General features: G+C 42.9%; 1 protein-coding gene across 5 annotated transcripts in view; it reads right to left on the bottom strand.

The window, feature by feature from the left end:
* The window catches only part of npas1 (neuronal PAS domain protein 1), a 64,877-nt gene that overhangs the window by 30,441 nt on the left and 16,392 nt on the right, over positions 1 to 18,044 (bottom strand). For 2 of the 5 annotated variants that reach the window (XM_028573107.1, XM_028573106.1), the window contains one exon: positions 5,905 to 6,062. The exons of 1 other annotated variant lie outside the window; for it this stretch is intronic. The gene's annotated coding sequence lies outside the window, so the exon portion shown is untranslated. Of the gene's footprint in view, positions 1 to 5,904; positions 6,063 to 6,320; positions 6,410 to 8,564; positions 8,655 to 18,044 lie in introns of those variants that run through there. 2 more of the 5 variants (XM_028573105.1, XM_028573109.1) reach the window with 2 other exon arrangements.

Here is an 18,044-nt window from a genome sequence, read left to right as displayed (position 1 = left end):
CCTTTGAGTTAGCAAAAGAAAAAATACATTGGATATGTTTCCTTGTAAGGTCTCTGGGGCCTCTTTCACCAAATTTGCAACATGCAAGCTGCAATTTTAGATTTTCTCTCATATTACTTTTTTGACACGTTTCACTAATCAAAACAAACTCCATACTCCGCGATCCATACATGAGCATGCAAGAGCCTTGTAGGGCTTATTCATCTGCAATTTGTAAGTGACAGCCATGTATGAAATATGACGCTGTCACCATTTGCTACTTGTCTTTCAGCAGTGCTCGCTAATCAAACTGTATTTGAGAAACGGGTCCTCCGGCCCCTCTAAGTCCACTTGTTTCCTGTCACCTCTTAATTGAATAAAGGCCAAAGAAACGCCCTCAACAATACCACAAAAGCTGGCATTAGTTTCCACCTGACATCAAAACTGTGCATAGCAATTATTGGGGTCATTTTTCAGTGTTTACTCAAATACAAATCTTCCAACCCCCACCTATCTTTACTTATCTCTCACTAAAAGTAAAAGTGGAGTACACATACAACGGCGATGTAAGATATTCCTGTGAATAACATTTCATCAAACAGAGAACGTTCAATATCATGGAAGATGTAGAAAACATGGTTGGAAATAACATGAACAGAATATTTGATGTAGCTAGTTTTCTATCTTGCCTTTCATGTTGTTGAGTAGTTGTAAATGAGCATCTGGGGCGTCCAGGGAGATGAAGTTTGGTATTCTGGTTGGAGGGCTGAAAACTACTTATCATGCATTACGGCCCTGGTTGGACCTCAGGATTTGGAAGTCAAAAGACTTTTTAATGTACAATTTTTCAGCCGCTGATCAATCGACAGCCGCTGGACATGAAGATCTCTCTCTCTCCCCCCACACTCTCCTTCTATCAGTATTCCATATTCTGACTCACTCGGCATTCTGCTTCCGTGTGGGAGCACCGGCTGCGGTTGACCTTGACCACTCTGGATCATTCCCAACCCAAGGTTCTCTCCAACTCTCAAGGGCCTTGGCGTCCCCCCTCACCCACCATTATGACCACCCCCCTTCTCCTAACCCCCTCTTTGCTCCTCCCTGGCCCTTGCCTGGGTCATTAATTATCTAATGGAATCAATACAGCGTTAGATTGGACCAGAGTGACCCCGCCCGCCCCCAGGTATCTCTGCGCTGATGAGGAGGAAGAGGAGGGTTCGGAAAAGGGTGTAAAGGAATGATGATAACAGCCTGTGTGAGTGAACCAGCATCATACAGCGACAGTGCGGACCGTCCTTAAACCGGAAGAATAAAGAATAAAGAGATCAGTGATAAATAAATGATTAGAGAGGGGGAGAGGGGTGGATGGAGGGCAGATGGGGGAGGGAGAGAGCATAAATTGAGGTGGAGGGAGGCAAATCAGATGGTAAGAGAGAGAGAGAGAGAGAGATGATGGACGGATGAAGACATAGATGAAAAAGGAGAGAGAAAGAGATTTGCTAATGTTCACCCTTTGGTAATCAATATCTTTCTCCTCCTCTTTTATTACAGAGTGCTTTGGTGAGCGTTGCTTTGATGTCCACTCCTCACGGGCGTGGAGCTACGCAGAATCCAATCCATGCCTGACATAATTACCATCTACCTCGGCCTGAGTACACAAAAGAAAGGCTCCAGTTATTACCTGCGCTGTGATAAATATGAAGTTGAAAGTATCAGCGCAGATTCCCATATATTTACCAGAAAAACTACCTATTCCCTAAAAATTGCTCTCCAGTTATTTTTCTCAAATACACAATGTCATTTCTCGCTCAGTATTAAAAGTAATGACAAAGACTGAATCAGCACACTGAGTATAATCACTTGAAGGATGCTGACTTCATCCCACAAACTGACATTTTTAGCAACAATGTGGCTTCTTTAGAACTTAAAGAAGTAACACGGTCTTATTTGTCGCTTCTGGATCGACCCGGATCTACAAAATGATCCAAATAAAATAGACATGTATGTGAAATTAATATGCAATTTATATGATTGTACAAAATATTCCATCTTAAATGCTGTATCAGAAGAACATTCTGGGGTTAGTTTCCCCTCCCCTTAGTAAAAAAGCATAAAGAGATGCAGGATCAACAGTAAGAGTGATAGCATGATAGGGATAACATTTCAACTTCAATATGAAGAGCTAAAAATGTAAATGGTTCTAAACTGTCTAAATACAAATACAGTATAAAACACCTCCGGTAGGTAACTTTGAGAATCTAAATAGCAAGAAAAAGCAATGCATAAAGTAAAACTGTTTAGTCCATCGTGAAGTTAACCATCCCTGACCCTTATGATATCTGCTTGAAAGAGAAAATCCTGGGTCAAAATAATAGCTGCAATCTATTCTGAGGTTAAATACTCTGAACTCCATGTAAGGCCGGGCTAAAGGTGACTAAAGTGGGACTTACAGGAAAGTCAACGCTTCTTATTTTGAGCACTTTCACAAAAGGAATGCTGATGTGACCACATGTAAAGAGAATACTGATAATATGAATGTACAGTGCACCCAAAAATTGTAAAAGTTATTGGTGAATGCACAGAAAAAGGTACAAAAAAGGCAGAAACTTCTCCCTCTAACTGTGGAAGAGTTGGCTAAGTGAATGCAGGTCTCTATAAGGCAGAGGATGGTAAATCCACTCCCGCAGGCAGAGACCACATCAGCACTGACCTCCAAATAACCACAGGCCAAAGTACACAGGGTCACTCGCTCTCTGCAACACACACACACACACACACACACACACACACACACACACACACACACACACACACACACACACACACACACACACACACACACACACACACACACACACACACACACACACCGATGTGTGTACTGAATAGCAGGACTTGAAAGCACACTCTCATTCTGCACACCAGCACAGAGAGATGTATGCATGCTAATACAGACACATCAATTAGCATGGTGCAAATGTCAGAGTTCAGAGCAGAGTCAAACTCTTGAAAAGAGTTGCACAAGTTGTGTAGGTGTCTTGCAGCACACTGGGGGAACCAAGATACACACTGGCCTCATACTACATTCCCACACACTGCTCGGAACTTAATGCTTTGATTCAATGTTTCCAGATATATTGTTAATTTATGTAACGTCACGGCATAAATTAGAGAACAAGAAAGACATGAAAGAGATTAGGAAGATTTGCACCTGATTTTTTAGAAGAAAAGTGATTGTGAGTGTGGATGCCTATACAGTACATTGTGCGTACTAACTGCATGGGTAAGTGTGTGTGTGTGTGTGTGTGTGTGTGTGTGTGTGTGTGTGTGTGTGTGTGTGTGTGTGTGTGTGTGTGCAGCCTGGTGGATCCCTTCAGGCCGGCGTGTGAATGACAGCGGGGGTTATGTAAGGAGCCACAGCGGGGCCGGAGTGGACAGTCCAACCGGAGATCAGGTCAGCAGAGTGTGACACTAAACACATCTCCCTGACACTGCGCTGACACCCTCTGTCACAGACTCACACACTGTCTGTCAACGCTTCTCACACACACACACACGCACACACACACACACACACACACACACACACACACACACACACATTGCACGGACGGCAAGAGAAAGACGTTTGTGAGCGGCTGTCTGTCAACACACTACACACTGACCACCTTAGTGTGTGTGTGTGTGTGTGTGTGTGTAAGAGAGCAACAGAGAGAGACAAAAATATCAAGAGAGGAATAGAAAGAGGAAGAAGAGAGGGAGACATGAGGTGTCTGTCTACCTGAGAACTTGTCAATAAGTCACCAAAAGTGACTCCCTGCTTCTGTCTACCAAATAGAGCGTTTGTACATTACTGATATTAATTTTGCTACTTGCATGACCATTATTCATGCAAAATTAATACAGAAAATATAAGAAAGCCAAAGGTTACCCTCACAGCATAATCTGAAACATACAGCGCTCATCTTTGATGAGCAGCGAAATAGAAGTGGCTGGCTGCCACTTTTTTGGAATGAATGCCATGAATTCACAGTGATAAAAGGTAGTTGTTCTTTGACACCTACCGTTTATTACTGTGAATTCTTTTCAACTTTGTTTTGTCTTCAAAACGGGACACTTTGTTGCCAACGTTCTCACGTTCACAGAGTAACCCGAGTCAGGGTCTGTCACACAGTCGTCAGCTGGCATGAACCGCAGCTCCTTAAAACCCAAAAGCCAGAGAAGAAACCCGCTTCTGGGTCTAATAAAAAAAGGCCTAAACGTGGGTCACGACCAAAACATCCTGCACTGGAGGGAGAGGCTTAGTGGCTCGGTGGGCCAAGGTATAAACTGTACCACAGATGGTGATGACACGGTCTGACCCCGATTTTCATTTCTGTTTTCGTGTCAGTGTTGCAACATATGTACGTCGCTGCTGTATCCAATCTTTATTGAAGCAATGCAGGCAGTAAAGCAGAAATTTGAAAAAGTTAGAAAAAAAAATAATTCTAACTTTTTTCTAAATTGCTTGCTTTTTTTTTTTTTTTTTTTTTTTTAGTAAGTTACTAAAACAAACTGTCGGACAGTAAACCTTTTTTACACGTGGTAATAAAAAACACTTTGACACCTGAAAGAGGGACTCTGTACTGCAGGTAGTTATTTGGTTTGAATTTATCTGAAACACCTGCTATCTCAGCAGGTGCATCTGCAAATGATGCAGCTGGCGAGGTACGAAACACAGCAGAATTTATAGCACCGAATTTGGAGTAACATTCAGGGGCTAAAAGTCCACACATGGACCGACACAGATATACACACGCGAACAGGGAATCTTGCAGGAAATCATACAAATACGTTTGCACACACACTCATGCTTTCACACACGTTTGTCCTTCGTGAAATAACTTCAACTATTCTGACTTTTACTTCAAGTGACGAGCCTCCTACCACAATAACTGCAAATTATGGAGAAGAAAAAAAAAAAAAAAAATGAAATCACTATGTGACGGTTCGATGTTATTTACTTTAGAGCAGCAGCAAACACTGTGCGTTTGTCACAGTCATTCTGCCAATTTGGACCACCTGCTGCAAACGCCCCGAAGGCACCGAATGTTACTAAGCCAGTAAACTGTGACCAATTCTGCCTCTGCAGGTGGAGACGGACACGCAGACGCTCACTCTCTGCCGAGATATCTCAACCTCCACCACACATGCAAACACACAATTTATCAGAAAGTGGTGGGCTTGTATTATTGCGGTCTTTCAGCACAGAAAATAAACATAACAATTATTTGGCTTAGATTTGCAGTTAAAGTGTTGCTTGATGCTTTCAAGGAAGAGCAAAGATTTAATCTAATGATGTGATTCAATTAAACACCAATATTCATTTATAATAGATTGCAAATGCATGCTTTTATACCAAAATAATTATCTCTAATCAAATGTACAGTAAAAAGAGTACAGTAAGTAGAGGAAAGGTCCATTTTTAAAGAAAACTCCTCATTCTTCTTTTTATAATTTAGGGAAAAAAATCACTTTCTACTAATTGCTAACGCGCCAATAGATGTGTAATATTACCGTTATGTTTAATTACACTCAGAAAAAAAGTTAACATCGCTGCATACATCCTGATATTTTATCTTGGAGAAACGGAGAAACTATGTTGGGTGCAAATTTAAGTTAGTTGCAATAAAACTTTTTTTCACATGATTTCATCTTTATCAAAATTTTCAAAAGATGTGACAATATATTGACACATAATTTTAAACTAAAAGCAAAAATGTGACAAAAGGTGACAACTTTATAACTGCGTGTGTGTGTGTGTGTGTGTGTGTGTCCAGCGTGTGAGAAAATCAAGCAAGAGAGTGAGAAATTGTGTGTACGCTCATGCATGTGCGTGTGTGTGTGTGTGTTGACCGCAAGTTGTTAGATCCATTATCTACTCACCTGACAGGCATTTCAAGCGTTTCCAGTCTGCTGCTGTTGATCTGATCCACTTTCTCTTCCTCCTCCTCTTCCTCCTCTTCTTCTTCTTCTTCTTGTCCTCCTCCTCTCCGGAGCCCCTGCTCTGCCCTGGCGGTGCCCCCCCACCACACCACCTCGAGCTTAAACACAGCAAACAAACACTGTGTGTGTGAGCCAAGGGGGCTGGGACGGGGGCAGCGTCAATCCCCTCACTTTCACAAAAGCCGTGGCAGTGCAGTCGGACACATCGTGGACTCCCGTTGCAAAAGAGTGTGTGTGTGTGTGTGTGTGTGTGAAAGAGAGAGAGAGAGCAAGAAAGAGAGGAAGAGAGAGAGAGTGTGTTTGTGTGTGTGTGAATGGAGCTAGCTGATGTAGCTCTCCCTGGCTCTCAGACTCACTTCACCAACACTCTGCTCCGCTGCTTCTTGGAGATGGACTCGGATTAGGACACAGCCAGTGTGAGAATCTCTTTCTTGCTCTCGCTCCCTCACTACGTCTCTCTCTCTCTCTCTCTCCCTCTCTCCAGCCGGCATGCTCCCTCCCACCCTTCCTCTCTCCCTCATTCACTCTCCTCGCTGAGCTTCTTTCTTTTCATTTCCTCTTGGGAAAGCCGTGCACACCAGTTGTCACTGCCTTCAGCTGCTCCCTCTCTCTCTCTCCCTCTCTCTCAGTCACTAGTAAATATAAAAGGCATGCTTGTACAGCCCCTCGTCTCAGTCTCTCTCTGGCTCCCGCTCCTAACTCGCTGTGTCTCATGCTTTCGTTTACCCCCACCTCCCTGTGCCCCCCTCACTTTCTTTCTCACTGTCAAAGCTGCCTTTCAAATGCTGATTAGCAGCCAGAGTAAACGAGAGAGAGAGAGAGAGAGAGAGATGGAGAGAGGAGGGATGACTGAAACAAGTGGGAGATTCCATCACATCCACACGTATTGGAAACTGTGACTCCTGTCCCGTGCAAACACACACACACACACACACACACACACAAACCTGTTTTTGTCACTTAGGAGGACATCAAGTTGACTTACATTCATTCCTGGAGACTTACCTTAACCTACCCTTTACCAAAGAAAAGTGTTGTAACCATATAAAGTATAAACATATTTTTCTATCCAACAACTCCTCCAAACAAAATGAAAGCATTTGTCTTTGTCGTCCAAAACGACCCATGTCTGACGGCCTTTGGGAAGACTGATACCGTTTGTCAGCCACCAATACAAAACTGTTCCAGTCATAACTCATATCAACTGTTTTCTGATCTGTTCAAGGTTCAATTCATTCATCCATAAAAACATTGAAATTACAGTTCTCCCATCCAAATTAACCAACGACGCCACCACTATTGTTAAGGTTTGGTTAGATTTAGGCAGCTATTTAGAAAGGTTAAAAAAGATCGGGTTAGGGTAACACCAGCGATTGTCCGACCAATGAGAATTTGGACTTACAAGACCCAATCGACCAACCAATCGACCATCTGACCTGGAGACTTCACCCCTATTTCATAGTCATACAATTTGTTGATCCATCCATCCATAATCTATAACAATGTCACACTATTTCTGCCTTTGCTTCGGAGGCAAAAAAGGTAAAATTATATCTTCAGCTAATAGCTTGACTGCAGGTACAAACAGCAGTGGAGACAGTGGGCTCCCTTGTCTGATGCCAGTCATCTGAACCTTATTGTTCTGAACCATCTGGATTCATAACCATCACCACTGGTTGTTGCGTTCAAAGGTCAAAGGACCTTTGAACACTTTAAATTATTATTTTTATATATAGATAGATAGATAGATAGATAGATAGAGGTTGGCCCTTTGCTGCATGTCATTGCCACTCTCTCTCCCCTTTCATGTCTTCATCTGTCCTGTGGAAATAGGCCTAAAAATGCCCCAAAATAATAATTGACTACTAGTAGTGCTTTTTTTCTACGAGTGGGTTGTTGTGTCGTGCACGCACGCACGCACGCACTCACGCATCTACAGAAAAAAACTATCCAAAAAACTCTGACTGCTTGTTGCTAACATATCTGAAACATTTAGTAATCTTCTGATATGAACACATGAGCCGCAACCTTTAATGAAGCCTGGTTGGTCCTCTTTAATCATACAAGGCAAAACTTTGGATAACATCTTGGGGAAAACGTCTGATAATGAGATGGGTCTGTCGGAGGCAACGTTTTCTGGGTGCTACTTGAGAATTAAAAAAATGTTTGCCTCTCATAGTGATGGTATAAAACATATTTAACATAAGCTCTGCTAATAAATGTCTTCCCACTCTAAAATAGTCAATAAAAATGTAAATACTCAAGTAAAGTACAAGTACCTCCACATTGTACTAGAGTACAATTCCTCCACTGACTGTATGTACAACCTATAGTCAACATGTGTTCAGACCCACACACACACACACACACACGTGAACAAATAATCACACTCAGAGACTCACTCAAGTACTCTCTATCCCACCAATCTCCCTCTCTCCTTCCCCCTTCCCCCTCTCCTCTGTTCGTTCCCCTTGCCCTCAAACACTACTCAGAATATTGATACATCACCCCTCCTCCTCCTCCTCCTCCTCCACCACCCTCTCTTTCTCTCTCTCCCCCCTCTCTCTTTCTCCGTCTCTCTCTCTGCCTTCATCACTCACTTTCTCTACTGAATACTGATAGGCTGTCTACTCCGTGGTCTGAGTTTCAAATCGCTCCCTCCCTCTTGCTCCCTCCAGTCGCTGCACCCACTACAAAAAAAAAAAAAAACAGCAACATAAAGGAGGAAATAGCAAAAGTTAATGCACTGAGGTAGACATAAATTCACTTAAGTACCATTTCAGATTATGTCAAGCAAAAAATGGGCTTAACATTGTGGGAAGGAGGGGAGAGGGGTGACAGAGGAGGGGTAAAGTGCTGCTTCGGTGGGCCGTCTTGCCAGCGGAAACAGGCTGAGCGGGCTCTTTGCACTGTAGTGAACGGGCGGCTAGCAACAAAAGGAAAAAGACGTGTGAAAAGTTCAGGCAAATGAAGATGCATTCAGTGGTTTTTGTGCGACTCCCACCCTCTTGCCTCATTGTTGGGCATGTCGGCCATGGTGCAGCCGAGGGGGAGAAGACGGGAGTGAATGAGGTCGTCAAAGAGTTCCAGTGAGCCCCCTCCACACACACACGCACACACGCGCGCACACACACACACAAACAGCTGAGCAGGAGAGAGCAACAATAAGAGAAACAGCACAGACAGAAAATGGTCCTGTTTTTTTCACACGAATGGTGGAAGGGCCTTTCAGGGTATTTGTGTGTTTAAGTGTGTAAGTGTGTGTCTGCGCAGGCGAGTTTAAGTTTGTGTGTGCCTAGTCTCTTTGGAGGAGGCTTTCTGTCTGCATTAGAAGTGCAGCGCGTCTGAGACACTGGGAGAGGGAGTGTGTGATTTTGTCCTCCAAGTCTTCCCCAGGCGTCCTTGAAGGAGACTTGCAGGGAATATCTGACTCTGTGTGTGTGTGTGTGTGTGTGTGTGTGTGTGTGTGTGTGTGTGTGTGTGTGTGTGTGTGTGTGTGTGTGTGTGTCAGCGTGTGTTTGAGCCCTCACAGGCTTAGTTTAGTACCGGAGGCTTGCCTCGCGGAGCAGTATTACAGGTGTTCCCTTCACAAATCAAGGTGCTCCTAGAAGTAACAAAAACTACAACCTCAGGCTGGAGAATTAACCCGGCCTGATGGATGAGAAATGTAATTGAACCGAGTGGGTAAATAAGAGTAAAAATCCTTAGTCAGTGTGTGTGTGTGTTTGTGTGTGGGTGTGTGTGCCTGCACACGCATGTGGAATAGCGTGTGACGATTGTTGCGAGACAGTCACACCCTTGTTTGGCCTTGTTTCTCCGCCTGTCTACACATGCTATCGGCTGTGGTCAGTTCAATGTAGTGACAGAACACTGCCTTTTTCAAAAACACAGTTCAAAAAGAACTAGAAGAAATACTCCGATCCTTAACTTCAATAAATTGGCAATACCACATGGAAAATACACCATTACAAGTCCTCCATGTAAAATCATTTTTAAGTAAAAGCATATACACTACCAGTCAAAGGTTTGGGGTCACTTAGAAATTTCCATTCCACTCCATTATAGACAGAATACCAGCTGAGATCAGTTGCATTGTTTTTTTTAACCAGGGCAGCAGTTTTCAGATTACATTATGTGCTTGTATTCTGTCTATAAGGGAGTGGAATGGAAATTTCTAAGTGACCCCAAACCTTTGACCAGTAGTAAGTAATACCAGCAAAATATACATAAAAGTAACTTTTCAAATTATTATTAATTGTTGCTGGATCAGGTAAAGCTAATTTCAACTTCTGTATATACTACCGCACAGCTCAATTTTTTAAAATTGAGCTTTAAAGAATGAATGGACATTGAGCGTTAATTTAATATTGGAAGCAGATGTTTAAAAAAAACAGACAAACAGTAATGATGCCCGAGCTGGCAAGATCATAAGACCGTGAGATGTCGTTTTCAGTGTTCATAGGCGACGAGCATTTACTCAAGCACAAAAAACTGAGAGCTTTAAGCTATACTTTAACGGAGGTCAGTAATCCTAAATGACAGGGAGAACAACATTTGACAGTTTAATGGTCAAGATTTGATCAGATTTACTACACTACGTGTCTTCTGAACTACTGCTTTCTGTTTCTGTGTTAAGTAAACACGGTGAAAACTGGCAGACTCTTACACCTAAAACTCACTGTTTGTGCAGTGAATGGAAATGAAGTTGCTCTGCTAAAATACTTCCCAAAATAGACCAGGCTACATCAGATCTATACATATTGATATTTCAATTTAACATACAGTAAACTGAATGTACAGACCACACAAAGAAGAAAACACTGTCAACATATCACAAATAGATAGATAGTCTTCCTCTTTTTGGACAATAATGATTCTTTGGGCAACATTCAACATAAAGTATTGAACGCTGAAGAAAATGATGACTATGTTCTCAGTTTAAGTTAACCACTTTTCCCCAATATTATTCTAACACTTAAATACTTAAGAGATGATTTGTTCTTGATAGTCAATTAGTAATATATTATATATACAGTATATTAGTAGTATATTTTCACAGAGGTAACTTAGAGGGAAAATCCGCCAATTTTACACATCAAAATCAGTGTAGTAGTCTTGGCCTGGGAGGACCAAAAAGACACCATCAGGTTGCATTATGTGTAGGATCCAGTATTGTTTTAGCTTGACCTGTACCAGGATGTAAAAGCCAGGATAAACTACTGATATACCCTTAAATCAGAAGGAAGCGTAACCTTGATACAAATCTGAAATAATGATGACTATTGATGGTATTGATATGATGATCATCTCTGCAACATTAAAAATTATTAGTTTTTTTCTGACATCAGTTTGTCAAGAAATGAAATACTTTCTACCATGGCTGTCAGTGTAGTATTTAAGACTATGAAAACACAATGTTTTCTTCACCTTCCCCTCAGCAGCGCACACAGATAAGTATAAAAGGGTGTTTAAAGATAAGTGCCATAGAGTAGATAATATTCCAAATCTATCAGACAATAATTCTTTGAGGGCATGTGGCCATTAAGGAGCCATTTCGCCTTTTGTTGAGAATGCTCCTCCATATTTCATTGAGATGCATATCTGCCTTTCATACTGTCTGCCTGCTCTGCTATTCTCTATTCAACAGTGACCCATTGCTCCCTGCCATACAATCCTTCACCTTTCTGGGCTTAAAAGTAATTACCACTTTAATTTGCTGTCCGCTTCCGTGCATGCCTGAGTGTATCTGTAGCGGACTGGAGAGCTTGTGTGTGTGTGTGTGTGTGTGTGTGTACATGTAGGCATACAGGAAGCAAAGAAGTGCATGTATTCATATTAATGTGAGTGGAGCTGAAACAATGAGTCGATAATTTTTTATTTTTTTTTAAAGATAATTTTTTTGAGTCGATAATTTATTAGACAGACTGAAGATATATACAATTTTGATAATCGATTAATTGCCATAAATAGGGATGCACCGAATCCAGATTTTGGGGTTTGGGCCGAATACCGAATCCACTGGTTAAGATTCTGCCGAATCCGAAACCGAATACCGAATCCTACTCCCATCCTCAGTCCATTAACACAGTAAACACATTAATGAAGAAAACAACGTCCACAGCCTCTAAAATAGTTAAATGTAACAACTTAATGTTGAATTCACACACTCTTTTCACATCGTAGGAAAGTACATCGCTATCCCCAGATGAGTGACAATTTTGTTTGGCAAATTTTCGCTAACCAGTGTATGATGAAGGCATGTTGGGTGGGTGAAATTAGAACGCTAACGTTAGCTAACGAGCAGCAGCCGGCCATTCGGTCACTCATTTGCTGAGAGAACAGCTGACAGCCCGGGAGAGGCACTGGCTGGTTAACACAAGTTTTTAGCTGCGACTGTCCTTCCTTTGCCGTACCTGAAGTTGCTGCATTTTGGCTGCTGTCTGTAGATTCCTTCACGCGCAAATCGTATACTTTCGGATGTTTCTTATGCAAATGTTATAACAGCGGCGATGTTGTGTATTGTTTAGGGTCCTTGCCACCACGAGACAAATCGGCATTGCAAATTGAACATGTAGCTCGACTTGAATCGCCTTCTTTTGACTCAAAGTACTGCCAAACAACACTTTCTGCTCACGAGTTCCATTTTTACTTTCTCACACGGTCCACCTACGTAAACACCTTCCGGTAATCAACGGAGGCGTCATTACGTCGACCAGCGTAGTGCGCGTAGTGCAAGCGTAGGTTTCGGTGGAAAGAAATTCTAAGGTTCGGCAGAAACCAAACCCCGTCAAAAAGCCCAATATTCGGCCAAATCCAAACCCGAATCCTGGATTCGGTGCATCCCTAGCCGTAAAGGTCATTTATCAAACTAAAGTAAAACTACAGTTACAGGTTGAAGCATCATTACATATTGCTATAAATTCATTATCTTTTTAGGTTTGGGACTATTGGCCAGACAAAACATTTTTCAGACCAATTTGTTCAATGATTTTTGGGAAAAGCAATCCGTTGCAGCCCAAAATGAGACTATATGAAGGTTGTGTGTGTGTGTGTGTGTGTGTGTGTGTGTGCGCAATTAGTGTTTGTGTACATTAACATTTGCATGTGGGTAGAAATAAGGAAGGTGTATGTGTGCACATCTGTTGTTAATTTACACACATTAAAACATATATTTGTGTGACTGTGTGCATATAAATCTGTGCATGTACTACATACTTAAAAGTGCATATGAACACATGTGCTTTTGTATTGTTAAGTGTGTGTGTGTGTGTGTGTGTGTGTGTGTGTGTGTGTGATTATGGTTAGCCTCCCATTGGCCCAATTACTACAAAACCAAACCCCCTCTGCTTCCCCCTAAAATCCCTCACCTCACAGTCCCAATGGTGGACCCTCAAAACACTCCCAACCTTCCACCCCCCCCCTAACAGCCACGGACGGCCAGATTGCCCATCATAATACACCCGGCCCCTCACAGGACCTCCACCACCTCTACTGTACCTTCTGCTCCCCTCATCTCCAGAAGTCCATCTAAATCACTCCATCTTTTCCCCCCCTGCTCCTATATCTCTACCCACCTCACTCCTCTATTCTTTCCCCCTCTGCCCTCCCCAGTCCCAGGTGAGCTGACGACACAAGGAGAGCAGAAACACTGTGCGAATATTAATGGTTTGATCTGAATATTAATAAACCATGCATCTTAATGATCTTCAAAAAAACAAAGCGCCACAGTCAAGCGCTATACTGTGTGCGCGTGCACACACACACACACACACACACACACACACACACACACACACACACACACACACACACACACACACACACACACACACAAGGCAGATGCGAACACAAACACACTGAGCTGAACTATCTGTCCTGCACTGTGCAGATTAGTTAAAACAGGGCCTTATCCTCCAACCTGCTGTTTAAATGCTGAGCATCACGTTCAAGACAAATGTGTTGTCTTTTTTTTTCCTTTCAGTAAATGAAGACACCTCTCCTTTCCCACGTCCTTCTCCTCTATCTCCTCCTGTTGCGCTCTTCATTTTCTTTTTATCTCCGTCTATTCTTTTAGTTCAGGCAGCCCTCCCTCCCTCCCTCCCTCCCTCCCACGGTTGCCCCATTTCACCCCCGCCCTCTTCCTCTTTACCTACTCTCTCCCTCTTCTTTTCCCCCACTATCTCACCCTCTCTCACTCTATCACTTTCTCACTAGATTACCCCATCTCTCCCTCTCCGAGCCTCACCTACTCGATATTCCAGCCTTGTTCTCCTGCAGTCTCCAGCACAACTTTCTGACCCACTTCCTCTCTCCTCCCTGGCCCCCTGATCAAAGCCTGCAGGACGGCATCGCCTTGGGCAGAGGAGAGGGAGAGCGCGAGATGGGGGGATGAAGGGATTGGAGCGGAGAGAAGAGAGGAAGAGACAGATAGAGAAGGGATAGAGCTGCACGAGAGAGAGGGAACAGAGAGATCACAAGGACGGGAAGAGGAGCCAGGTGCCCTCTCAGCCCAAGGACAAAAGCTCTTCCTGGCTGATCACACACACACTCAGCGAGTCCTGTCAGCGCCGTCATTCCTGCTCATGTACGTTATGTGTAAAGACAGCGTTGACATTAATGTGGTGTGATAAAAAATATCTTTTTTTTTCAGCAGTTCAAACCCCCAAAACAACTCAACTTTAACAAGTGATGGCCATTAAAATTCAACAGGATGTTTAATAAATTACACTTTCAGATTACATGTTGTCCCATCTTGTTATTCTGTTTTGCATTCAGGCGTTGCACAGGTGAGCGCACTGACAATGTGTATCTGGATCTCAGCAGGTGTCAGCCAGGGTGTAAACTCTATTTATTATTAAATCATTTTCGTCTTAAAGCCATATTTGCTTGAAAGAGGTGAAAAAATCTCTAAAGTTGCATTTTTCTTGATTCTAGTGCAGAAAACTGCCTTTTCCTTTCTTGATACAGACACTCACTTCTAGAAATGTATTACTGAATGATTTGCACTAACTTGTTCTAAAAAAATAAGTGTTTGAGGACTCAGTTATAGACTTGACAAGAGGCAGGTTCCTTGCAGTGCACAGCCTTCATTTTTATGGAGTTGTTATAATTTTAAGAGTCTGGGTTTGGGATGTGAAGTCTGTCCATCCCAGTGGCCGTGTCGGTTGGGCAGTTGGGGCGGGCGGAGAGGATGGAGGGACACCAGCCCATTTGTGCCCAGAGCGCGGTGGCATGTACTTTAACATTCCCCGCGCATCCCGACAAAGAGCACTAATTATAAATAAATTAGGGACACGACACGGTGTGCCACAGGGGGACCAGCCAGAGCAGTCACAGAATAGAGAGACTGATAGAGAGAGAACAGGGTGTGTAAAAGAAACAGAGAGAGGTAGGAGGGAGGGAGAGGAGAAGACAGAGAGGAGCAGACAGGAGAGATTTGGCAATGACATAGAGGAGCAAGTAGGAGAAGAAAGAAGATAAGAAAATAGAGGAATGGCGTACGGTGAGGCCTGGGGATATATAGGGAGTGGAGGGAGGGAGTGTAAGCAAGGCCTGAATCCTGAAAATATAGCTTGAACATACATCTGCTGCCAAAAAAGTGACAAGATTCTCTCTAGATGACGAAGGCAGTGCAATATGTTTGAACAGAGATAGAAAAATGTGGCAGGGAAATTAACAACCGAAATGGAACAGAGGGAGGCAGCCTCTTAAAAAAAGAAAAAGAAAATACTTAATACAAGATGAACTCAACATAAAGATCAAAATGGAAAAAATAAATATCTGCCCAACATCTGTTAGAAACGGATACCTGTTATTTTAGAAGTGAATTATACAAATCTGATTAAGTAAATACTTTATAATACAATAATCATAAGGTGGCGATATCTACCAGAGCGTTCTACACACACTAGTAGTCAACACTCCCTACCTGTCACTCAAGCTTATCTGAGATGACTTGTCAACCAAGCAAGTGTATGTCAAGAGACTGCCGTGTGTGTGTGTGTGTGTGTGTGTGTGTGTGTGTGTGTGTGTGTAGAGAGAAGAGAGATCTGTTTCTTTGTGTCCGCGAGCACACAGGTTTGTGTGTTAGCGAGCGCAACCGCGTTTGTTTGCTGCATGGTGTGTGTTTAGCGTAAGCGTGCATGAATGTGCGTAGGGAGAGAACCTTGCCACTATCTAAATGGATCACACTTCAGAGTGTGCCACCATTTCTCAGAAGCTGCCATCTCCATGTAGACAGACAGACAGACAGACAGACATACAGACAGACAGACAGACAGACATACATACATACATACATACTGTGCGCGGGGTGGGAGACAGGCTCAGTCGGCTTGCTCCACTCAAGGTTATGTCTTGCCTGAAGTTGAGAACTGATGACTGTCGCCACAGCAGGAAAATGTGACAGATTTCAAAAGGAAAAATAACCGCTGTCTTTTCTTTCGCCCGTTTCTCGGTGTGATGCGAATGTCTTGAATGATGGAAGTTAACAACCTGCCTGGACGATAGAGCCAGGACACATTTGTCCTCCCTGAACAACTGCTTTGTGTCTCTCTTTTGGTCTGAGGCGGGGGGGGGGGTCAGAGGCCAGCCAACTGTGACACAGACAGAGAGAGGTCGACTGACTGACCTTCTACTGGCCCCTGACATGGCGACCCCCCACTGACACCGCAGTAGCCATGGCTACTGAGCTGCAGACAAACATGATGTCGGTATAAGACTTGGGGGCTGGGTGCAGGAGAGAGGTCAAATAATAACTCCTCTAAGATTCCCCTACACACACACACACACACACACACACACACCTAATATCCCATTAAAGTCATTATCTGATGAGAAGACACTCACTGCGTCCGATTTGCAGAACCAACATGCATAGACGGATCACATAATATAAAAGCGCAGGGGTCTCAATTATAAAAGTCGATGCTTCTGTCTATAGTCTCTAAACTTTCTGCACAGAGGAGAGTTAAAGAAGAAGAAAGGTGAAGAAGGGAGGGAAGACAAGAGAGGAGCAGCTTGTTGCATTAGCATTCCACCAGCAGAGAGGCTGTCTGTTTGCCTCTGGCAGCAGCCGAGAGAGGGGGACACTCTCTGCATCCTCACACGGCTCGTCTATCTCTCCCTCTGTCACTGTCTATCTCTCGCTCTGTCTGTCTCTGCCTGTCTCTCTCTCCCTCGCTCTCCCCGAGTCTGTCTGTTACATTTCTCCCTCCACTCTGCCACTGCCTGTCACTGTTTTTCTACACTCTGGACAATTTTCTCTGCAGTCTTCCTGTATCTACCTATCACTCTATCTCAGACTGTCATCTTTCTGTTCACCTTTCTCTCCACTAATTTTCTATTTTGCCACCGTTTCTCTTCCCATTATTTTCATTCAAGTTGTTCATGTGTCCCTCACAGTCTCCCCTAGAAATTATACTGAGAAAACCGGCTCGAGCCAGACGTGAGTCATGAAGCTATGTAGTGTATCATGATGTTGTCAGGTATGTGTGTGCACTTATATGTTTTTCTTAAGCAACATAACAGATTTGTCTATCAATAATGGCAGATATGCAGTACATAATTACTGATTCATGCGTGCACAAACAAGCATTTTGTGCACGACTTACTTTGCTGCTACCAAACCCTCCTGAAAGACGTTTGCACATACACGGTTTCACAATTAATTTTCCTATACGATCACCTCATTAGATAATTCCATTAAAATGCTAAATGTAATATAGACAAATTGTGTGGGTTAATCTGAATATAAAATGTAATTTAATGATGGTCAGCGTTACAGGATGTCAGCTAAGTGCAGAACGCCCTCTTTTTTGCCATGGTGATTTTAATAAACACAGGCCTTGACCATTCCACCCATGCAGATACATAAAAAGCAATCCATTAAATAGCATCATGTTCTTTTTCAATTATTCATTGACTGCATTAAAGGTTGCATTTTTGCATTAATTATTAAATGTAATTCCTTCTGTAAATGAATACATGAAGGAAAATGGAATCTCATCTCCTTCTCTCAGACTGTACAACGGTCTGAAGAAAAAAACATGTTCATATACAACCTTATTTTAATTAGAAGA

Source organism: Perca flavescens, chromosome 3, assembly GCF_004354835.1.
Source record: "Perca flavescens isolate YP-PL-M2 chromosome 3, PFLA_1.0, whole genome shotgun sequence".
Classification (NCBI taxonomy): domain Eukaryota; kingdom Metazoa; phylum Chordata; class Actinopteri; order Perciformes; family Percidae; genus Perca; species Perca flavescens.
The sequence above is the reverse complement of the archived record's forward strand: the minus strand, read 5'-3'. Positions and strand labels throughout refer to the sequence as shown.